Raw genomic sequence first — 18,604 nt, 5'->3', positions numbered from 1 at the left:
TCAGACTTGTGCTTGAGAAAATAGATCCAAGTGAATTTGCTAAAATCATCAATGAAGCTAACATAGTATTTATTTCGACCAATGGACTCACGGGCAGGACCCCATACATCAGAAAAAACCAGCTCTAAAGGAGCTTTAGACCGACTAAACAATGGGGAATATAGTAATTGGTGACTTTTAGCCTGTTGGCATGCATCACACACTATTTCTGGAGAGGAATCATTAACAAATGACAGATAATTTTTGCTAAGCACAAATCTAACAATAGCTGAAGATGGGTGGCCTAAACGGGCATGCCATCGGGAGATGGAGATCTTGCTGGTGCTGAGGACTTGTCTGGCTGAAGCTGCGGTGAGGCTACATGGAAGAGGGTAGAGGCCTCCTCTAGATTTGCCTTGAAGAAGGGTTTTCCTCGACTCCCGATCATTAATAAAAAAGAAGTCAGGATGAAGCTCAAAAAATACATTGTTATCAGAGGTAATTCGATGAACTGAAGCAAGATTTTTGGATGCTTGAGGAACATGAAGGACATGGTTAAGATGAAGGCCACGAAGCGGAGTACGAATAATAGATTGACCAATATGTTTAATGTGCATACCTGAACCGCTAGCGGTGTAGATCTGATCAGTGCCATGATAGGCATCCCTCACAGCAAGCTTGTCAAGTTCACCTGTGACATGATCTGTGGCGCCGGAGTCTGCATACCAGTTGGAGTCAACGCCATAAGAAGTTGCAGCATTTGCAGTTTTCTCATCCCCCATGTAGGATGGATCAAACCGCTTGAAGCACTTGAAGATAGGGTGATTCGTCTTGCCACACAACTGACATGGAGGAAATTTATTCCTCGGCTTGTACGAGTCACCTCTTCCTTGACCACCAGCGCCAAAACCACCTCTCGGACCACGACCACCACGGCTGCGTGAGAAACCTCCTCAGCCACGTGAAGTAGCATTGGCCGAGGACTGAGAGGTGTGTACAGGAAGGTCCGCAGCAGACTGAGCACCACTCTGAAGTGCAAGGCGGTTCTCAAAGGCAAGAAGTTGGGAGTACATGTCGCCAAAGGTTATAGGCTCAACCCTGGCAGCAATCGACGAGACAATAGAGTTATACTCATAGTCAAGGCTTGCTAAGATATAGGAGACCAGCTCTTCATCATTGAGTTTTTTTTCCAGCCGATGCCATCTCATTGGCCAACGTCTTCATCTTCAATATATATTCAGCAACAGTAGAAGAACCCTTTTGGGTAGTAGCCAGTGCCATGTGAGTATTGATGACTTGAGCACGGGACTGAGAGGTGAACAAAGTTTGGATGTGCTTCCAAACATCAACAGCCGTGAGCAAGGCTGCAACCTGCACCAAAACATCACGGGACACGGATGCCAACAGGTAGCTGAGAACCTGTTGCTCCTGCGCCTTCCAAACCCCAAACGCAGGGTTAGGCACTTCTTCTTCAGCGGCACCAACCTTGGTTGTAATCTTCTCAGCCGGCGCAATAGCAGTTCCATCGAGGAACCCAAACAGTTGTGCGCCACAAAGGGCAGCGAGCACCTGCGCCTTCTCGATAGTATAATTGGTGCGCACAAGTTTCTCCGAGACCGGCATCAAGGTGATGGTTGTTGGAACAGAACTTGAGGACGCCATGGATGGAGCTCGAAAAAAAAATCTAGTTGTGGATGGAGGAGTAGGCTCTGAATACCATGAAAGAGGAAATAGATGGCGTGGAGCTCGTGTTAATCCACGACTCCCTAATTTCTCATTATATACTCAAAGAGACTTGTACACCAAGTTTACAACAAAATATTAGTTTCTATCTATAGCTAATACAATTCTATCTATAGGATGAGGGATATCAGTTTCTATCAACAGATAATATGATTCTATCTATAGGAAGGGTTTCTATCTTTAACAAGTAATGATCATAAAGACTATGCATATCCTTAATTAGGATCCATCAAAATTAGGACACATGCATGCATATAGAAAAAGTTATATTTATTGTGATTATTAGGATAAAAGAATGATCAAGAAAACACTTGCCTTCTTTCAAAAAATAGCTGCTCAGAGTTTTCAACTCTTATTCTTGAAACTCTAAATCTTCAAAGCTCTTGGATGGTGCTCCTTCTAACGTCAAACAAGCATCGGGCCCAAGCATGCAAGCAAATAAACAAACAAGAACAACTAAGAACAAATACACCAAACAAAAGGAAAGCTTTAAAAGAGCGTACAAAAGGATAGAGCTCTTTGCTGCAGTCATGAGAGCGCAAGAAACGCGGAAAACGGAGCTAGAGTTCAAAAGAAACAGCTATCGGAAGATTTATGTTATAAAGGAGAACAAAGAAATTATGAGCTTCATTTATTTTAATTTAGAAAACTAATATAAAAGATATTCAAAAGAGAATATCCCTGATTATAATTAACTCATATTATATTTGCATTTATAAAGATGAGGTACAACTTAGTCAAATTGTATATATAATTGTCTATGTACAAATTATCCTAATTAAACAATTAATTAGAAAAGAAACCAGTGAGAGCATCTAAACATTGAACTTTATGGTTCGTGTTGAACTAAACAAATTATAATTAAAACACATTTATGCTGGTATTAAAGAAAACCGGAGTATAGATCTAATTGGATTTTAATTGGGAAAACTAGATGAGAGGGCATTAATCAAATTAAATCTATATTTAATTTTAAAAATAGGAACTATGATACAACAACACTGCAAAATGGTAGCTTAGGGTTTTAGAAGACTAACACAAAAAGAACTGATCAAAACGGATCTAAAACGCGGAAACTACGGATCTAAAACGCGGAAACTACGCCTGAAACAAGGTTGCAGGGACCTATACGTAATTAACTATAGATTTTAGGGGCTAGCAGGTAAGATTTGCAAGACACAAAAAATAGTGCTCGCAAATTAGGAAAAGTTTAGGGTTAGATCTGTAAAAGATCACGGGTGGGGCTGGATTGAAAAGATGTAATAGATCCAGGGGTTTTTCTGCAAATTTCACAAGATAGAAAAATACACGATAATTACAGATTTCTCTGAGGACTAAATTGCAAATGAAAGAGGATGACGAGGGGATTCGATTCCATACCTTACTTACCGCGGGGATGTATCGTGGTGGTCGAATTTCGCCGGAGAAGTTATGGCGGCGGCTCTGTTCCGTGCGGCGGCGTTTCTGTTCATGGCGGCGGTGCTTCTGTTCATGGCGGCGGTGCTAGGCAGGGGCGGCGCAGGAGGAGGCGGCTAGGGGGAAGGGTGCGGCACAGGGGGTAGGACAGGGCCCCAGCGCGCAGGGGGAGATGAACTGGTAACGCACGGACTTGAGCTAGCGGCGGTTCTGCTCGTCCTGTTCTGGGCGGTGGCGGCAGCAGGAGGAAGGGCTGGCGCAGCTGCAACAGCAGCAGGGGTGAGGCGCGCATAGGGGTTGGGGAAAGCAGGGAGGAGGTGGGTGGTACTCTAGTTGCGCAGGGGAGGGCGCGCGGCAGGGGCAACCAGGGCACAGGCACGGTAGCAGGAGGAAGGGTAGGGCGCGCAGGGGCAGGGGCAGCACAGCAGTAGGAGAAGGCACGGCTACAGGAGCGCAGGATGTGGAGGAGCGCTGCAGGGGTGCGAGATGAGGGCTCAGGGGTGGCGGCGCTCGGGAGAAGGGCACGAGTAGGGGGGTGACGCGGGGAAGAAGGGCGACGGTGCTGGCTCTTGGGCGTCGGCGGTGCTGTGTAGGGGCGGCCAGCAGGAGGGGGAGACTGCGGCTACAGCGGGAGGCGCAGGGGAGAGGGGCAACAGGGGCGCAGGGGCTAAGGCACAAGGAGAAAGGAAGGTCGTAGGGGGCTAAGGGTTTATCAAGCAGGGATGAGGTGGCGCATCGGGCTGGGACTTGTCCTTGAGTCCGGATTGCCCACGAGAGAAACAAGATTGGGCTGACCAGTGGGCCCCACAAGTTAGCGAGCAAAGAGAGGAGGGAAGAGGTAAAGGAAGGAGGAAACGACCTTGCGTCGAGACTTGAGTGGCGAGCGAGTTCAGTTATGGGCCGAAACATGAAAATGAGCTTACAGTGCTGGTTGAACATGAACGGGCTATTTGAGAACGTGAAATAGAAGAGAGAGAGAGAGAGAGAGAGAGAGAGAGAGGGAGAGGGAGATATCAGGCTGGGTCATTGGCGGATCAGTTCAGGACCTTGCAGCGGCGATTCTGGTTATTGGAACTGGCAGTTCTCTAGCTTCAACGAGCAATCAAACTCCGGGATAGAAAAAGAAAGGAAAGCGAGGGGGTTCGCCTAGGGTTCCTCAAAGAGAAGCTTCTGGTCTATTTTCACGATGAAACGCGACACACGACGAGATAGTGGTGCTGACCGAGCTGAAGCTCGCACGCGGCACGTTTGTAGGGTTTAAGGCGGAATAGACTCAAAATGAGTTGAATCCAGCTCAAGATGAAAAGAAAACGAATTCATTTTCCAGCACATATCTTCAGGCCTAAAATAAATCTAGAAAAGTCCAGATAAATCTTTTAAACCACGAAAAATATATCCAGAAGAATTCCGAAAATTCCGAGGAACACTCTGGAGATAATTTGGGACACGAGGAATCCAAATAAAATATTTGGGACTCATGAAAAAGATTTTAGAACTTTCCAATAAATGGATTTAGCTTTACGGAAAAAGAGAATAATTTTCAAAAAAATCTGGAAAATTCTCAAAAAACCCTAAAGATGGATGAACACATTCTAAAATATATTCACATCCTAAAATTAAATATTTTAGGGTGTGACAAGTCCTTCCTCTTCCAGCCGCCAAAGTAGCTAGAGTCAAGTATTCTTGATAGGAGAAGATGATGATAGAACATCTCTACCTATCTTATCTGGACCTCTTCACTCCCATCATATCCCCTAGATAAACAAGAGTCACTAATAGTGCACTTATTGTTTCTCATGGATTCGATACCCTAGAATACTTCTAGGTGAAAGTTACATCAGCATCCGTACGAATTTATTCTGTTAGGCAAAGGACTGCCAACAACCCTAATGTTATTGTTATGAACCATGATGTTATGCTTTTGAACAATGTGTGCTTTATTAATGAATGATGAGGTTGTTGCCTTAAACTATGTTGTGAACCTCTTTGTGTACATAATGCAAATTTCAATTGGGGCTGCAATGCATATTTTCTATTATTCATTGCTTGCTGCTTCAGTAGGCAATGACTGTTTTTGATGGTGGTATGGGTGATGATGAGGTTGAAGGGGTTTAGTAGGGCAATCCTGTGCAGGGCAACGGTCCAGCTGGGAGGCTGAACTGGACCAGTGCCATGTCTGGGTTCATCCTGAGGTGGTTAACTAAGCTGGTTGGGGAAGGTGTCAAGACTGATAAGGGTTTTAAAGATGTGCACCTAAACAAGGTTGCTAGTGACTTGTATGAATTCACTGGCCAAGATGTCATAGGTAGCCAGGTGTACAATCACCTTTGCAAGTGGCGTGCCACTTGGGTGTAGATATGCAGGCTGAAGGACCTTAGTGGGTCACTTTAGAATGAGGACAGTTGCATGATTTCCTTATCTGCTGAGCATTTTGCCGATCATGTTAAGGTGAGTTATTATATTTTTTTCTAACTGTTTCTGTGTGATTCCCACATCCATTCAGATATTAATATGCACTGGTTCATGTCATTCTTTCAGGATCATCCTAAGGATATAGAATTCCTAAACTGCCACCTAGTCAACTATGCACAGATGCAGGCAATCTTTGCCAGCGGAGTTGCAACAAGAAGGCATGCTATGGGATCCAATGAACCTCTGGGTGAGGCACCTTCTTAGGAGGAAATTGATCTGGATGCCAACATAGGAACAACCAAACGATGCCTTTGATAACAAGTCCAAGCCAGAAGGTTCTAAAACCTGGGAAAGAGGAGGAGGGCAGCTTCTGAGAAAGAAGGGGGAAGCATGGCTAGTCTAACTGAAGCTGTTTGGGGGTTTGCTGGAGCTGTCAAGGAGAGCATCCATGCTGAAGGGGCACCTAGAATTGTGCATGCAATCGTGGGATGCAGCAACTTCACCAAGGTTCAGCTGATGTTCTGCCTTTACCATCTGATGGAGCACAAGAGATCTGCACTTCGTTTTCTGGACATGAATGATGAGGAGAAGGATCTATGGCTGACAAACCATGTCACCAAGCATGACATGCTCTATTGATCCATGTGACCAGTGCTGACCTGTTTTAGGAGCACATCTAACCAGCTAACTATTTTTGGGCCAATAGGTAGAGTGTGCAACTTAAAAGGAACCATCAAACTTTGAGTTACATGTGCTAAACTCCACAGCCAATTCCTCTTTTGTAAAGTTAGGCAGAGTGACATGACGTGGCATTAGGTGTTGCATTTGTTGAAAGGCAATGCATGTGAATGCATTTTTTTGCTAAACTTGAACAACTTGATTGCAGTTAATATGAGCTGGTTCTGTGCTTGTTATGCCTATTGCAGTTAATATGATTGTTCTGTGCTATGTGAATGATCCTGTTAAACTCATGCATGTTTGTGTTGTATTGTACATATGAAGTGGTATGTTGTGTTCAAATGGAGAAGCCCTGGTGTTTATGGTGACTGGGAAGCATGTCAGCTCCAAGTCATTGGTTTCAGCCACGCAAGTTACAAGAGTTACAACAACGAGGAAGAAGCAATGAGGGTTTCTATGGGAAATGTGATGTTGGTCTGAATGATACAAGCCAGCTGTCGAATACCAGCGTTGAATTGCCCAACATCAAGCAATAGAAGTTGGCAGGAGGTCAAGATTGTGTCACCAGAACCTGCTTGATGTTGATTGTCATCCAGCTGAGTATTATTTGTTTCAAGCTATACTCAATGTAGATGTTCATGTATTTCAGAAATTGTAATGGCAAGACTAGCTGTTGTTCTATTTCAAAATTGTGACTCTCTTTCACTGAGACAATGGAAACTAGTTATGAGAAATATCCTCTAAACTCGAGTGTCAAAACAGTGCATTGATCCCAAATTAATATTAACATAAACAGGTTCAACCATAGGAAACTGTCTTACAACAAAAGAAGATCATGAAACACAGTTGAGACACAACTATTTGAGTTCCCAAGCACCCAGACTTCACCACAGAGACACCTAGATCAAGTTCATCACCATAGAGACACCTAGATCAAGTTCATCACCACCCAGACAACTAGACCAAGGACATCAGAAGCAGTCCTATCTACACACTACTGCCATCAGCAAAATGTCAACCCCAAAATTCTTGAGCCCCCTACTTCTTGAGGATAATGCCAAACAGAATGGCCACAAGACCAATCATGCACATGATCGCCCCAAACAGCATCTTCTTCTCATGGACATCATTGCTGATCCTGTTCTGCAAAGTGGTGCAAGTGGACTGAGCAAGCCTAGTCCTCATGGAAATTTCCCTTTCAAGCCTCTGCTTCTCGAGAAGGAGCTCCTGCTTTTCACCTAGAAGAGCTTCCTTTTCTTCAACAACATCGTTCCTAATCTGGATTGTCTCCAACAGATCAACCTGCAGATCATCAGCTTGTTTCTTGAATTTGCCAACAACTTCCCAGAACATTGGTGGCCACTTGTCATCAACCCAAGAGACAAAGTCACACATGTTGGACTTACCCTAGAACACAGAGCATACAAAACCCCTAATTAAGCTGGCATCTTTGAAAGCAAAAGACAAGATGCATGCCAACGAAATGACAACAACAAACTCTCACCTTCAAAGGGTAAGCCAAGTAATGACGCCCTGTGTTGCTTCCATCCCAGCAAAGCAGACGACTTGGACGTGTCACGACCCAAAATGTGAAAGCACAAGATAAAAAAATTTAATTACATCAACATGAGCATCATCCAAGCATCAAGGAGCATCTTATGCACTTAATTACACCACGAGCATCCATTTTCTTGTTATTGTTGAGTGTAGCTTGTGAAGGAAGTTTAAAAATTTCTATGTTCCTGTGCCCCCAAATATTTTATTAAAATACTAGATTTCAAATGATGAGTTTTGGATATTTTTCCTCAATTTTTGGGTGTCTCTGCCGAGCCATAAAATTCTTCGAAAGTTTGAAAACTGTAATGTTGTTTGAATTTTTGTGAACAATCCATAATAGATTTCTGAGCTCTAATGGTTGCATTGTGTTCTTGATGGTTTAATCTTGCTTCAGTTAAATTTTGGTGAATTTTGGAGCCCGGGAAATGCATGTTTTCGAATTTGCAAGTTGAACCGTTGCTTCTTTCGTTTTCCCTTCTCCCGGCCCCACCCGTCAGCTCCTCTCCCTCTCTCCCGCGCGCCCGGGCCCGCACGTCAGCACCTCCCTCTGCGTTCCCCAGCCTTCCGCGCCCGCCCGTTGGGCGCCCGCGCGGCGGGGCACGCCGGCGGCCGCTGGCTCGTCCAGCGTGGCCGCCCGGCGCTCCACTTCCTTCCCCCGCCGCTTCGCCTTCCTCTCCCCGCTCCCCATTTGAACTGCCGCCCCTGCCTCTTTCTCTTCCTCCCGCCGCCGATTCCCCTTCCGCCCGCCACCGCAATCCGCCGCCGCCGCTTCGCCTCCGCTCGATTGGCCGCGCCCGCACCACCCCCTCATCCTCGCTCGATTCCGACCACCCGCCGCCTCTCCCTCCATCCGTAGCTCCTTCCTGGCGCTCGCCCACTCCCGCCGCCGTCGAGGTCCGTCGCGCCGCCGCTCCCCGCCTTGCCCCGCTCGCCCGTGCCGCGGGAGAGCACCGCCGTGAACTCCATTTCAAGGTCGGTGATTATGTTTATCTTAAGGTCTCTCCTTTCAAGGGTACTCATCGCTTCCGGGTCAAGGGTAAATTGGCACCTCGTTTCGTCGGACCTTTCCTAATCACTAAAAGGATTGGAATGGTGGCTTATCAATTGGATCTTCCCCAATCACTTTCCACCGTTCACAATGTATTTCATATCTCACAATTGAAGAAATGCCTTCGTGTTCCTACCGACGCCATCGACCTTGAATCACTCAATCTTCAAGCGGGTCTTACCTACGAAGAGCATCCTATTGCCATCCTAGATCATGTTGAAAGGAAAGTAAAACGAAGTATGGTGAAGTTTGTGAAAGTTCAATGGAGCAACCACTCCGAAGACGAAGCCACATGGGAACGCGAGGATCGTTTGCGTCAAGACTACCCCGACTTCTTCTTCCATGAGTGAGTCCTCAAGCTTCTCCCACCGCACCCAACCTTCTTTAAGAAGTTCATCCTTCTAGATATCTTATATGTGTACACAATCACCATCAAAGAGAAGTTAGGGATGCCCTACCACGCCACACCACCCATGCCTTGTACATCCTTCCTTCGATGTTATCTTGTCTAGGTGAATATGGCCTTTTTACACTCGGAGCCTTAGCGTTCTCTATCTACCAAATCTCGGGACGAGATTTTCTTAAGGGGGGGAGATTTGTCACGACCCATAATGTGAAAGCACAAGATAAAAAATTTAATTACATCAACATGAGCATCATCCAAGCATCAAGGAGCATCTTATGCACTTAATTACACCATGAGCATCCATTTTCTTGTTATTGTTGAGTGTAGCTTGTTAAGGAAGTTTAAAAATTTCTATGTGGCTGTGCCCCCAAATATTTTACTAAAATACTAGATTTCAAATGATGAGTTTTGGATATTTTTCCTCAATTTTTGGGTGTCTCTGCCGAGCCATAAAATTCTTGGAAAGTTTGAAAACTGTAATGTTGTTTGAATTTTTGTGAACAATCCATAATAGATTTTTGACCTCTAGTGGTTGCATTGTGTTCTTGATGGTTTAATCTTGCTTCAGTTAAATTTTGGTGATTTTTGGAGCCCGGGAAATGCATGTTTTCGAATTTGCAATTTGAACCATTGCTTCTTTCTTTTTCCCTTCTCCCGGCCCCACCCGTCAGCTCCTCTCCCTCTCTCCCGCGCGCCCGGGCCCGTGTGTCAGCACCTCCCTCCGCGTTGCCCGGCCTTCCGCGCCCGCCCGTTGGGCGCCCGCGCGGCGGGGCACGCCGGCGGCCGCTGGCTCGTCCAGCGTGGCCGCCCGGCGCTCCACTTCCTTCCCCCGCCGCTTCGCCTTCCTCTCCCCGCTCCCCATTTGAACCGCCGCCCCTGCCTCTTTCTCTTCCTCCCGCCGCCGATTCCCCTTCCGCCCGCCACCGCAATCCGCCACCGCCGCTTCGCCTCCGCTCGATTGGCCGCGCCCGCACCACCCCCTCATCCTCCTCGCTCGATTCCGGCCACCCGCCGCCTCTCCCTCCGTCCGTAGCTCCTTCCCGGCGCTCGCCCTCTCCCGCCGCCGCCGAGGTCCATCGCGCCGCCGCTCCCCGCCTTGCCCCGCTCGCCCGTGCCGCGGGCGAGCACCGCCGTTGCGCCGTGCTGCTCGCGCGCGCGTCGCCCCGCCCCCGTTCGCCCCCCTGCAGCTCCTCCGCTTGCTGGCCGCCGCCGCGTCGCGCCGCTCGCGCGCGCGTTCGCGCGCGGGTCGCGCCGTGGGCGTGCGCTGGCCGTGCCCGTGGCGAGTCAAGGCCACGGCTGGCCTTGACTTCGCCTGGGCCGCGCGCTGGCCGCCTGAGCCCGCCTGTCGGCGCCCAGGGGCGCTAGATCCGGGTGGATCTAGCGCTGGCCGCCTCGTTTGTTTTTATCATTTCATGTGTGATCTTGTTAATAGCGTAGAAATTGTTGTAGATCTCCAAAATTTATGAAATTTGTTTTGTTTGAATCCTCTGTAATAGATCTACTTAGATAAATTAATGTTATGCATGTTAGAATCCTGTACCTTGAGTTATAGTTTATCCTTTCTAAACCAAGTTAATTGTTAATCTTATTTTGTGTTGCTCTAAAAATGTCAAACTAAATACTGTTGTGTTCCTTGTGAAATGCTCTATCTCATGGTCCAGCTGATGTATTTGTTCCTGTACTGTTTGATAGGTTTTTAATGCGTTTTTGGTTTTGCTGCCTGCAAGCTTGTAAAATGAATAACTTTTGATAGAAAATTGATAAAATGATAAAGCCACTTCTGTTATCCTTGCTATCATGTCTTGTACCCCTGGTAATTTTATTAGGATTTTTGAAAATGTTTTGCATGGCTGTTAAGATTTAACTTGAGTTTAGCGGCTGAAATTTATAAATATCATAAGTAATCCCACAAATATGTTTTTTATGCAAACTCAACTCTCATGAGCTTATTTTGAGATCCCCTGGGTGCAGAAGTTAAATCATGTTTTATTCTTGCTATTTTGTTACATGAGCAAGTTCGCCTTCGGGCTTAGAATTTAATTGATTGATCGGGCTTCATGTACGTTGCTTGCATGCCTCCTTATGTTGAGTGTCACTTCATTTCCATTCCATATCATGCCATCTCTTTTCATATCATTAGCATCATCCTAATGCACACATCTCATTCATGCATTCTAGTGACCGAGACGCCGGAGGACGCACCCGTTGAGCCCACCGAGTTCGTTGAGACCGAGCCGGGAGCCGAGTGTGTTGTTGAGCAAGAAGAGAACCAAGGCAAGCAGCTAAGCATGATTCCTTGACCTATTTAACTTGCTTAAATTTAGTTATTTCACTTGGGGTATCTATGCTTATGTTAAATATTTATCTATTGCATCGTTGGTCCTATTTTCATGCAATGTCCTCTCTTGATTTGTATATCCAAGCCCTTGGCACACGTAGCCACTTGCAACTCATTTAACTAAATACTTAGTCGTGCCTAGAGTTGGTAGATATCTTGTAGGGAAAATTGGAATAGGATCACTTGTTTCACCCACATTATGTTAACTTAAACATGTTGTCCGGTGTCGGAATGTTGGTTTGGATCGGTCTAGCGGAAGTGTGGTTTTGAGGTTCGAGCGGAAGGTAGGGCCTAGAGAAAGGAGTCTCGGAGGTTTAGTCCGCTTGAACCGATTAAGGACCGTCCGTGGATGACCTTGGAAATTGAGCACTTATCGTACTACCACATATCCATTCATGGGGTGGATAAGCCGAATACCCTCTAGTTCTAATCGTTGATGCACGGTCCTAGATACGTGGCCGTGGGGCTTTGTAGAGAGGCTTAGGGGTGTCCCCGGTGGACCTAGGTAACTCTCCGCGCAAGTTAGGCGTGATGTTCAACGGTTACAACTTGTCGGGAAAGGTTGATGCGAGTACCCCCTTGCCCAATGTGATCGGTTGGGTGAGTCGCATGGTCCTTGCGTCGTGTGGGTAAAGATGTACACCCTTGCAAGGTTAATGAATCAATTCGAATTGCCGCGCTCTCGGTTATGAGCAAGCTTTTTATCCTACGAAATCTTCGTAGAAGTGTTGGTCGAATGGTTGGTTGCACGTTACCTCTTGTTGATGCTTAGAATTGGAGTTATCTAATTAACTAAAAATTGAGGTGGGTTGGGCAAGCTAATTAAAATGCTAGGAGGCTAGATGGTGGAATTAGGGAGCTCATGCTTATTTAAATTACTTAACCCTAAAGCCTTTTTGTGAGCCTTCATATGCATTTTCCTTGATCTATTTATCCGCGTAAGTCTTGCGAGTACCTTTGTACTCATGTTGCTTTATTATACTAAGTTGCAGGTGAGCCGGAAGTGGTGTTTGGCCATTTCTACCCCGCCGAACCCGGCGCGGGCGAGGAATAGGCCAATATGGTCAATGGTGTCCTTGAGCAAGACGCCATTAATATTATCTATCGTTATATTTTCCGCTGCGTATCGTTCTTGGGATATCATGATAAACACTAGACTCTATGGTTTTTATCTCTTCTATGTTATTGTGAGCCCGAGGCTCTTATCCTTTATTTGAACCTTAAACTTCAGATTTGGAACCTTTCCTTAAAATTAATGTTGTAATGGTTAGTTGCTTAACTTGTATTAAAATTTGCTCTTTGTGGATCATTGGTGATTTAAGAGCTTGTGACGGTATGTGCCTATGCATGATCTTGGGCATATGTTGGAACACATACCGGGACTACCGGGTTTAATGTTATTTTCGGCGAAAGGTTAAGTTGGTACTTAGTAGTTTAGATGTGGGTTAACCCGTAACGCGCCATTTGTGTGAGTGCGTGTTAGCTCTCATCTTCATGATAACGACCGACGGTTTCGCTTAAAATGATATTAAATTGGGCGGTTCTCACAGGACGCTTTCCATGATGACATCTCTCTTCAGTTTTATGATCCACACCCCCACATTCCTTGGTCTCCATTCCTTGCGGTAGGTTTGCTTGAGATCCACTCTACAGTACAAAGCAAATCAAACCCTAAATTGAAGCCTACAACACCAATCAAGGAGCGCAATCAACATCAAATCAATCACAACAAGATAAGGAAAATGCCGAACCAGAGATGCATCGCTGGAGGAGGAGATGCTCATCAATTCCGATGATTCCGATAATGGCTTCTGCGATTCCTCTGGTGAACCGGACGACGCGCCAGACTGTGACGCCGAAGCCTTCAACTTCATCTCCGTAGCCTTTGCCGTCGCAGCAGTCTTGCTCTGGTAGTAGCGCAAGCACATATCACAGGGTCTGCCGGCCTCGCAGATGAAGGGGGCGAAGGTAGGGGAACTAACCTCAATGGATCCGCTCTTGCACGGTGTGCCATCGGATATGGAGTGCCCGCCTCCGTAGTGGCCGTCAGCCATCTCACCAACCCTCGCCGGAGCAGGAGCACTAATGGTGAGGCGACGGGAACGAGAATGGAGAGGAGGGGTGAGCGAGAGAGAGGTGAGAGACAACGAGCAGGCGGTGAGCGAAGGGGAAGTGAATGCTAGGGTTGGAGGAGTGCGGCGCATCGACAGTGTTAAGAGGGAAACAGTATCTTCACCGCAGGAGCGCAAGGGGTGGGCAGACCGGGCCAAAACAGGCAACCAAACACACACAGTCCAGCTATAGCAGTGCAACCCACCTAGCAATGCAGCCATCCAAACACAAGCTTATGCAGGCCAAATGACCTATTGCAGGCAACCAAACAAAGGCACCAAATTCTGCATAAGCCTAGCTAGGGCTGGCCCTGCATAACTCCTAGCCTGGCTAAGAGATATGCAACTAACCAATCACACCCATAAGACCTTTTTGGTTGCTCTGATTATGCTAGCCAAGCTAAGAATCTAAGCCAGGCCAGCCCAATCCTGACTAGACACTACCGGAAAAAAGATCTTTGCCGAGTGTCAAATATTTTGCCGAGTGCTTTTTTTCGAGCACTCGGCAAAGAGCTTCTTTGCCGAGTGTCGTTCTTTGCCGAGTGCCTTTTTTAGACACTCGGCAAAGAAGCTCTTTGCCGAGTGCCTTTTTTAGACACTCGGCAAAGATAATTTTCAAATTATATTTTAAAGTAGTTAATTAATTCAAATAAAAATATTTTCAACTACAAAGTTGTATAACTCATCAAGATGCACAATTCTTATTTTGGACATTTCTTCATTTGATAAAATAAATGTACATTTGTTCACAAAATATATATCTCTCTCTCGTAGTTTATGAAACTAGAAGAGAGATATATAAGATTTGTGAATAATATTAGAATTATCATGTCAGATGAAGAAATGATAAAACAACCAAAATAAACTTTGTAGATCTTGAGAAGTTATAAGATTTTACAGTTGGCAATATTTTAATTTGAAGTCATCTTGTCAAAAAAACTACATCTGAATATAGAAAATTTAAAATTCGAATTTTGCAAATGACCTCGAATGGAAAAACCATCAAAATTAAAGTTGTAGATCTCAAAAAGTTATGAAAGTTCGTAGTTGACAACTTTTTGATTTGAAATTATTGTGTCATATTAAAATACGTTTGAAGTTTTCAAATTTGAAATTCAAATTTTGAAAAACGATCTCGGATGAAGAAACTACCAAAATAAAAGTTGTAGATCTCGAAAAGTTTTGCCACTTTGTAGTTCACAACTTTTTCATTTGAATTTATTTACTATCTCAAACAAACAATTTATACTCGGTTCATTATAATATGTGGAGAATAAAAACGTAATGTTGACACAAGTGGTCCAATGGTGCAGTGGTGGAGGGAGATGTTTGTGTGCAGGAGGTCGTGAGTTCGAAACTATGTGCATGCCTCCCCCAATAAATTCTTTTTTTCCTATTTCATTTTTTGATTTTTTCCGATTTACATTTTGCCGAGTGCCTGACGTCTTTGCCGACGAAATTGCTGCCGAGTGCCCTTTGCCGAGTGTAATCGGAGCTTTGCCGAGTGTCTCGGCAAAGCTCCTGATTCCGGTAGTGAGAGTAATGCAACCTGCTGGTGTTTGGTTTTCATGCATAAGCTAAGCCTATACTATATAGCTACTGTTTGGTTGCTTGGCTACAGGGATATGATGTCCTTGCGCTAGATGAGAGGTGGAGTTACCGCGCCTGTCTCTTTTAGAGGCTCTTTCCATTGCATCCAGCACTTGGAGAAGAAGAAGAAGCTAGCAGCGACCAAGCACACGCCCTCGTCGTGCTGTTCTCTGCCATAGGTAACATGCACCCCATGGTGCACGTCACCAAGCGGCTGGCGTCCAAGGGTGTGTGGCCACCACACTCTTCACCACACGCTTAATCACGCGGCTGTGCAGCTAGGAAGGAGGTGGGCGGCAGGGCACAGGAGGTGATGCGAATTCGCAGGCTTGAGTAGCTGCGGCTTGTGCAAGCCTGGCTCCACGGAGACGGCTGCTCCTTGTGTTTTCGTGGAGCCACTAGGAGGTCGATTTGCATTACTCTAGCCTGGCAAAAGGATCTAATCAGGGAACCAAACATGTGCCAGATGTTTATGGGGTCTGGCTAGGGTGTTGGCCACCCAACCAAATAAACCCATAGAAGCAGACATGCGGATGGGTGCTCCCCCAGAAACTTGATCGTCCGCTGTCCCGAGCAAGATCTCAGAGAGGGGTGCAGTTCTGGAGACCTACTGTTCCAGTAAAGTGCGCGCGCAGACTACCAGAACAAAGATGCAAGGCACAAACAGTAACATTGGAAGTGGTGGTATGTTTCGTGCGAGGGCAAGAGCAGGGCATCTCTCCTATTAGGTTACCAGCAATAACTGATGCTATCAAATACGCCAGTCATCAACATACTAGTAACCGCAGTACATCATGTCCGACCGCGGTTCAACTCGGCACAACTATGGCCACGACCATCGCTCGGTGAGGCAAGCAAGAGAGCACCCGGATGTGGTACGTCTATCTCCTTTTTCAACTTCATAGAAGGTGCACTAAAAGTCAACTTGGTATTTTGTGACTCCCGTATCCACCGATCGAGATCATGGTGTAAGCAATCGATACAACAAAATAGTCAACACAACAATAGGGAATCAAGAGGAGAGAGAGATAGGATGAGGCTAGATTGGCCGAGGAGTTCAATTCAATTTCAACTTGTTCAACTTGTTACACGACCTCTGGTTATATAGCTCCAGGGTCTCACTGCCATACAGGTCCCATAACTCACGCGTCACACCCTACTCACGTCAAAATACGCCAATAACTCACCTCCCTTTACGCCTCCTGCTTTGCATCGGTAGCAGTAGTTACACCTCCCCCTGCTTCAGACGGTGTTTTCCCCCAAACACCTGCTTCAGGTAAACGCTCCTTCAGGACATAGAAATCTTCCCACATCGCTGTATCCGCGTCCATACCCTCCCACTTGATCAGAACCTGGGGAACTACATGACTCCCTTTCTTCACCAGGCGGCGCTCTAGAATTTTCTTAGGCAGTAGACACACTCCTAACAAATCCACCAGCTTTGGCAACTCCTGGAACACCGGAGAATGATTAGGGCTGAATGGTTTCAGTTGACTCACATGAAACACGTTGTGGATCTTAGCTTCCTCGGGCAATTGTAACTTGTAAGCTGCTTTACCCACCCTTTGCAACACAGTGTAGGGACCATAGAACCTGAACGCCAATTTGGGACAAGTCCGAGACACCATAGACTTCTGCACATATGGCTGGAGCTTCAGTAACACCTGTTCCCCCTCCTGAAATTCCCGATCAGTTCTCCTTCTATCGGCCTACACCTTCATTCTATTCTGTGCTGCCTGAAGATGTTGTTTCGATAATTCAGAATGAGCTTCTCTTTCTACTAGTATCTCACTGACCTCCATGTCCTGAGTCATAGACAGATTAGGAGCGGTAGTAACAGGTGGATCATATCCATATAGCGCCTTGAACGGGGAACACCCAAGTGAGGAGTGATGAGAGCTGTTATACCAGAATTCAGCCAGTGCCAGCCACGCCTTCCACTTTGCTGGTGTATGATAAATAGCACAGTGCAAATAAGTTTCCAAACATTGATTCACGCGCTCACTCTGGCCATCGGTCTATGGATGATACGCGAAGGTCATAATCAGTTTTGTGTCGAGCAACCAAAATAACTCCCTCCAGAAATTGCTCATAAAGATCCTATCACGATCTGACACAATGGACTTCGGCACTCCATGAAGCTTCACAATGTTATCCAGCATAACCTTGGCCACTGAGTGTGCTGAAAATGGATGTTTCAGTGCAAAAAAATGTGCATACTTAGAGAATCGATCCACCACCACTAAGATCACATCACATCCTTCAGACTTAGGCAGCTCTTCTACAAAGTCCATAGTGATGTCCTGCTAGGCACCCTGGGGAACAAGTAGGGGTTGAAGCAACCCCGGGGGATGAATCCATTCATGTTTTGCTTGTTGACAGATCCCATATTGCTGAACAAAACTCTCCACATCCAGTTTCAGACCCTTCCAACAAAAATTCCTCTTAACACGCTGATATGTGGATTTCACTCTAGAATGGCCCCCTACTGCACTTGCATGCAGTGCAGCAATAATTCTGGTTTTTAGAGCAGAATTATCAGCAATCCATACCTGAGAACCCCTCCTGATAAGCCCCTGGTGTAAAGAAAACCCCTGCTTATTGGGACTAACCACAACCAACTCAGATAAGAGCTACTGGGCTTTGAAATCTGTAGCATAAGCATTGACCACCTCGTGCAACCACAATGGCTTGATCTCAGTGACAGCTTGGACAGCCAACAAGTGCCCCACTCTTGACAAGGCATCTGCCGCTACATTCTTCTTGCCTTTCTTATACACAATTTTGAATTGAAGGCCCATCAACCTTGTCATAGCTTTTCTCTGCAGATCAGTTTGTTACTGTTGCTCATCCAAGTAACACAGACTCTTGTGATCAGTTTTAATCACAGACTCCTTCCTCTGCAAATAAGGCCTCCTGAACCCCTTGATGTGCAGAAGAACTGTGTGAACTCTCCTGAGCAGGACAATATTCCACCACAGCCACAGCCCAAACTTCCTTACCCTGATCATTTCTGCAAATGTGCAGCAGACAACTCTGACAATAGTAGATCATTTTTCTTCACTCCTTGTAACTTGACTAGTCGGCCTTCATCCACAAATTCCATGGTTTTGTCTGCCCAATGGCATTGCATAGGACTATGAATTTTCAACCAGTCTATGCCCAGAATAGCATCATAAGCATCCAGATCTAGCACATAGGCTAGTCTTGAAAGTATATCCCTGAGACCATCACTCCAGATCAGGAACAAAGCTGTCACTCACCCTAGTCTCACCATTGGCCACAGTCACCAAATGTGGTGTAGTTGGGATAGCAGCAATTCCCAA

The 18,604-nt window shown here is 45.9% G+C and overlaps 1 non-coding gene across 1 annotated transcript; it reads right to left on the bottom strand.

Moving 5' to 3' along the window:
- Positions 1–1,024: 1,024 nt before the first annotated feature.
- LOC112896061 lies at positions 1,025–1,163 on the bottom strand. The gene has a single exon (XR_003229351.1). It is a non-coding gene; the product is annotated as a small nucleolar RNA Z247 (small nucleolar RNA).
- Positions 1,164–18,604: the final 17,441 nt, after the last annotated feature.

The sequence above is a fragment of the Panicum hallii genome, chromosome 5 (assembly GCF_002211085.1).
Source record: "Panicum hallii strain FIL2 chromosome 5, PHallii_v3.1, whole genome shotgun sequence".
Lineage (NCBI taxonomy): Eukaryota > Viridiplantae > Streptophyta > Magnoliopsida > Poales > Poaceae > Panicum > Panicum hallii.
This window is presented reverse-complemented; position numbering and strand designations above follow the sequence as displayed.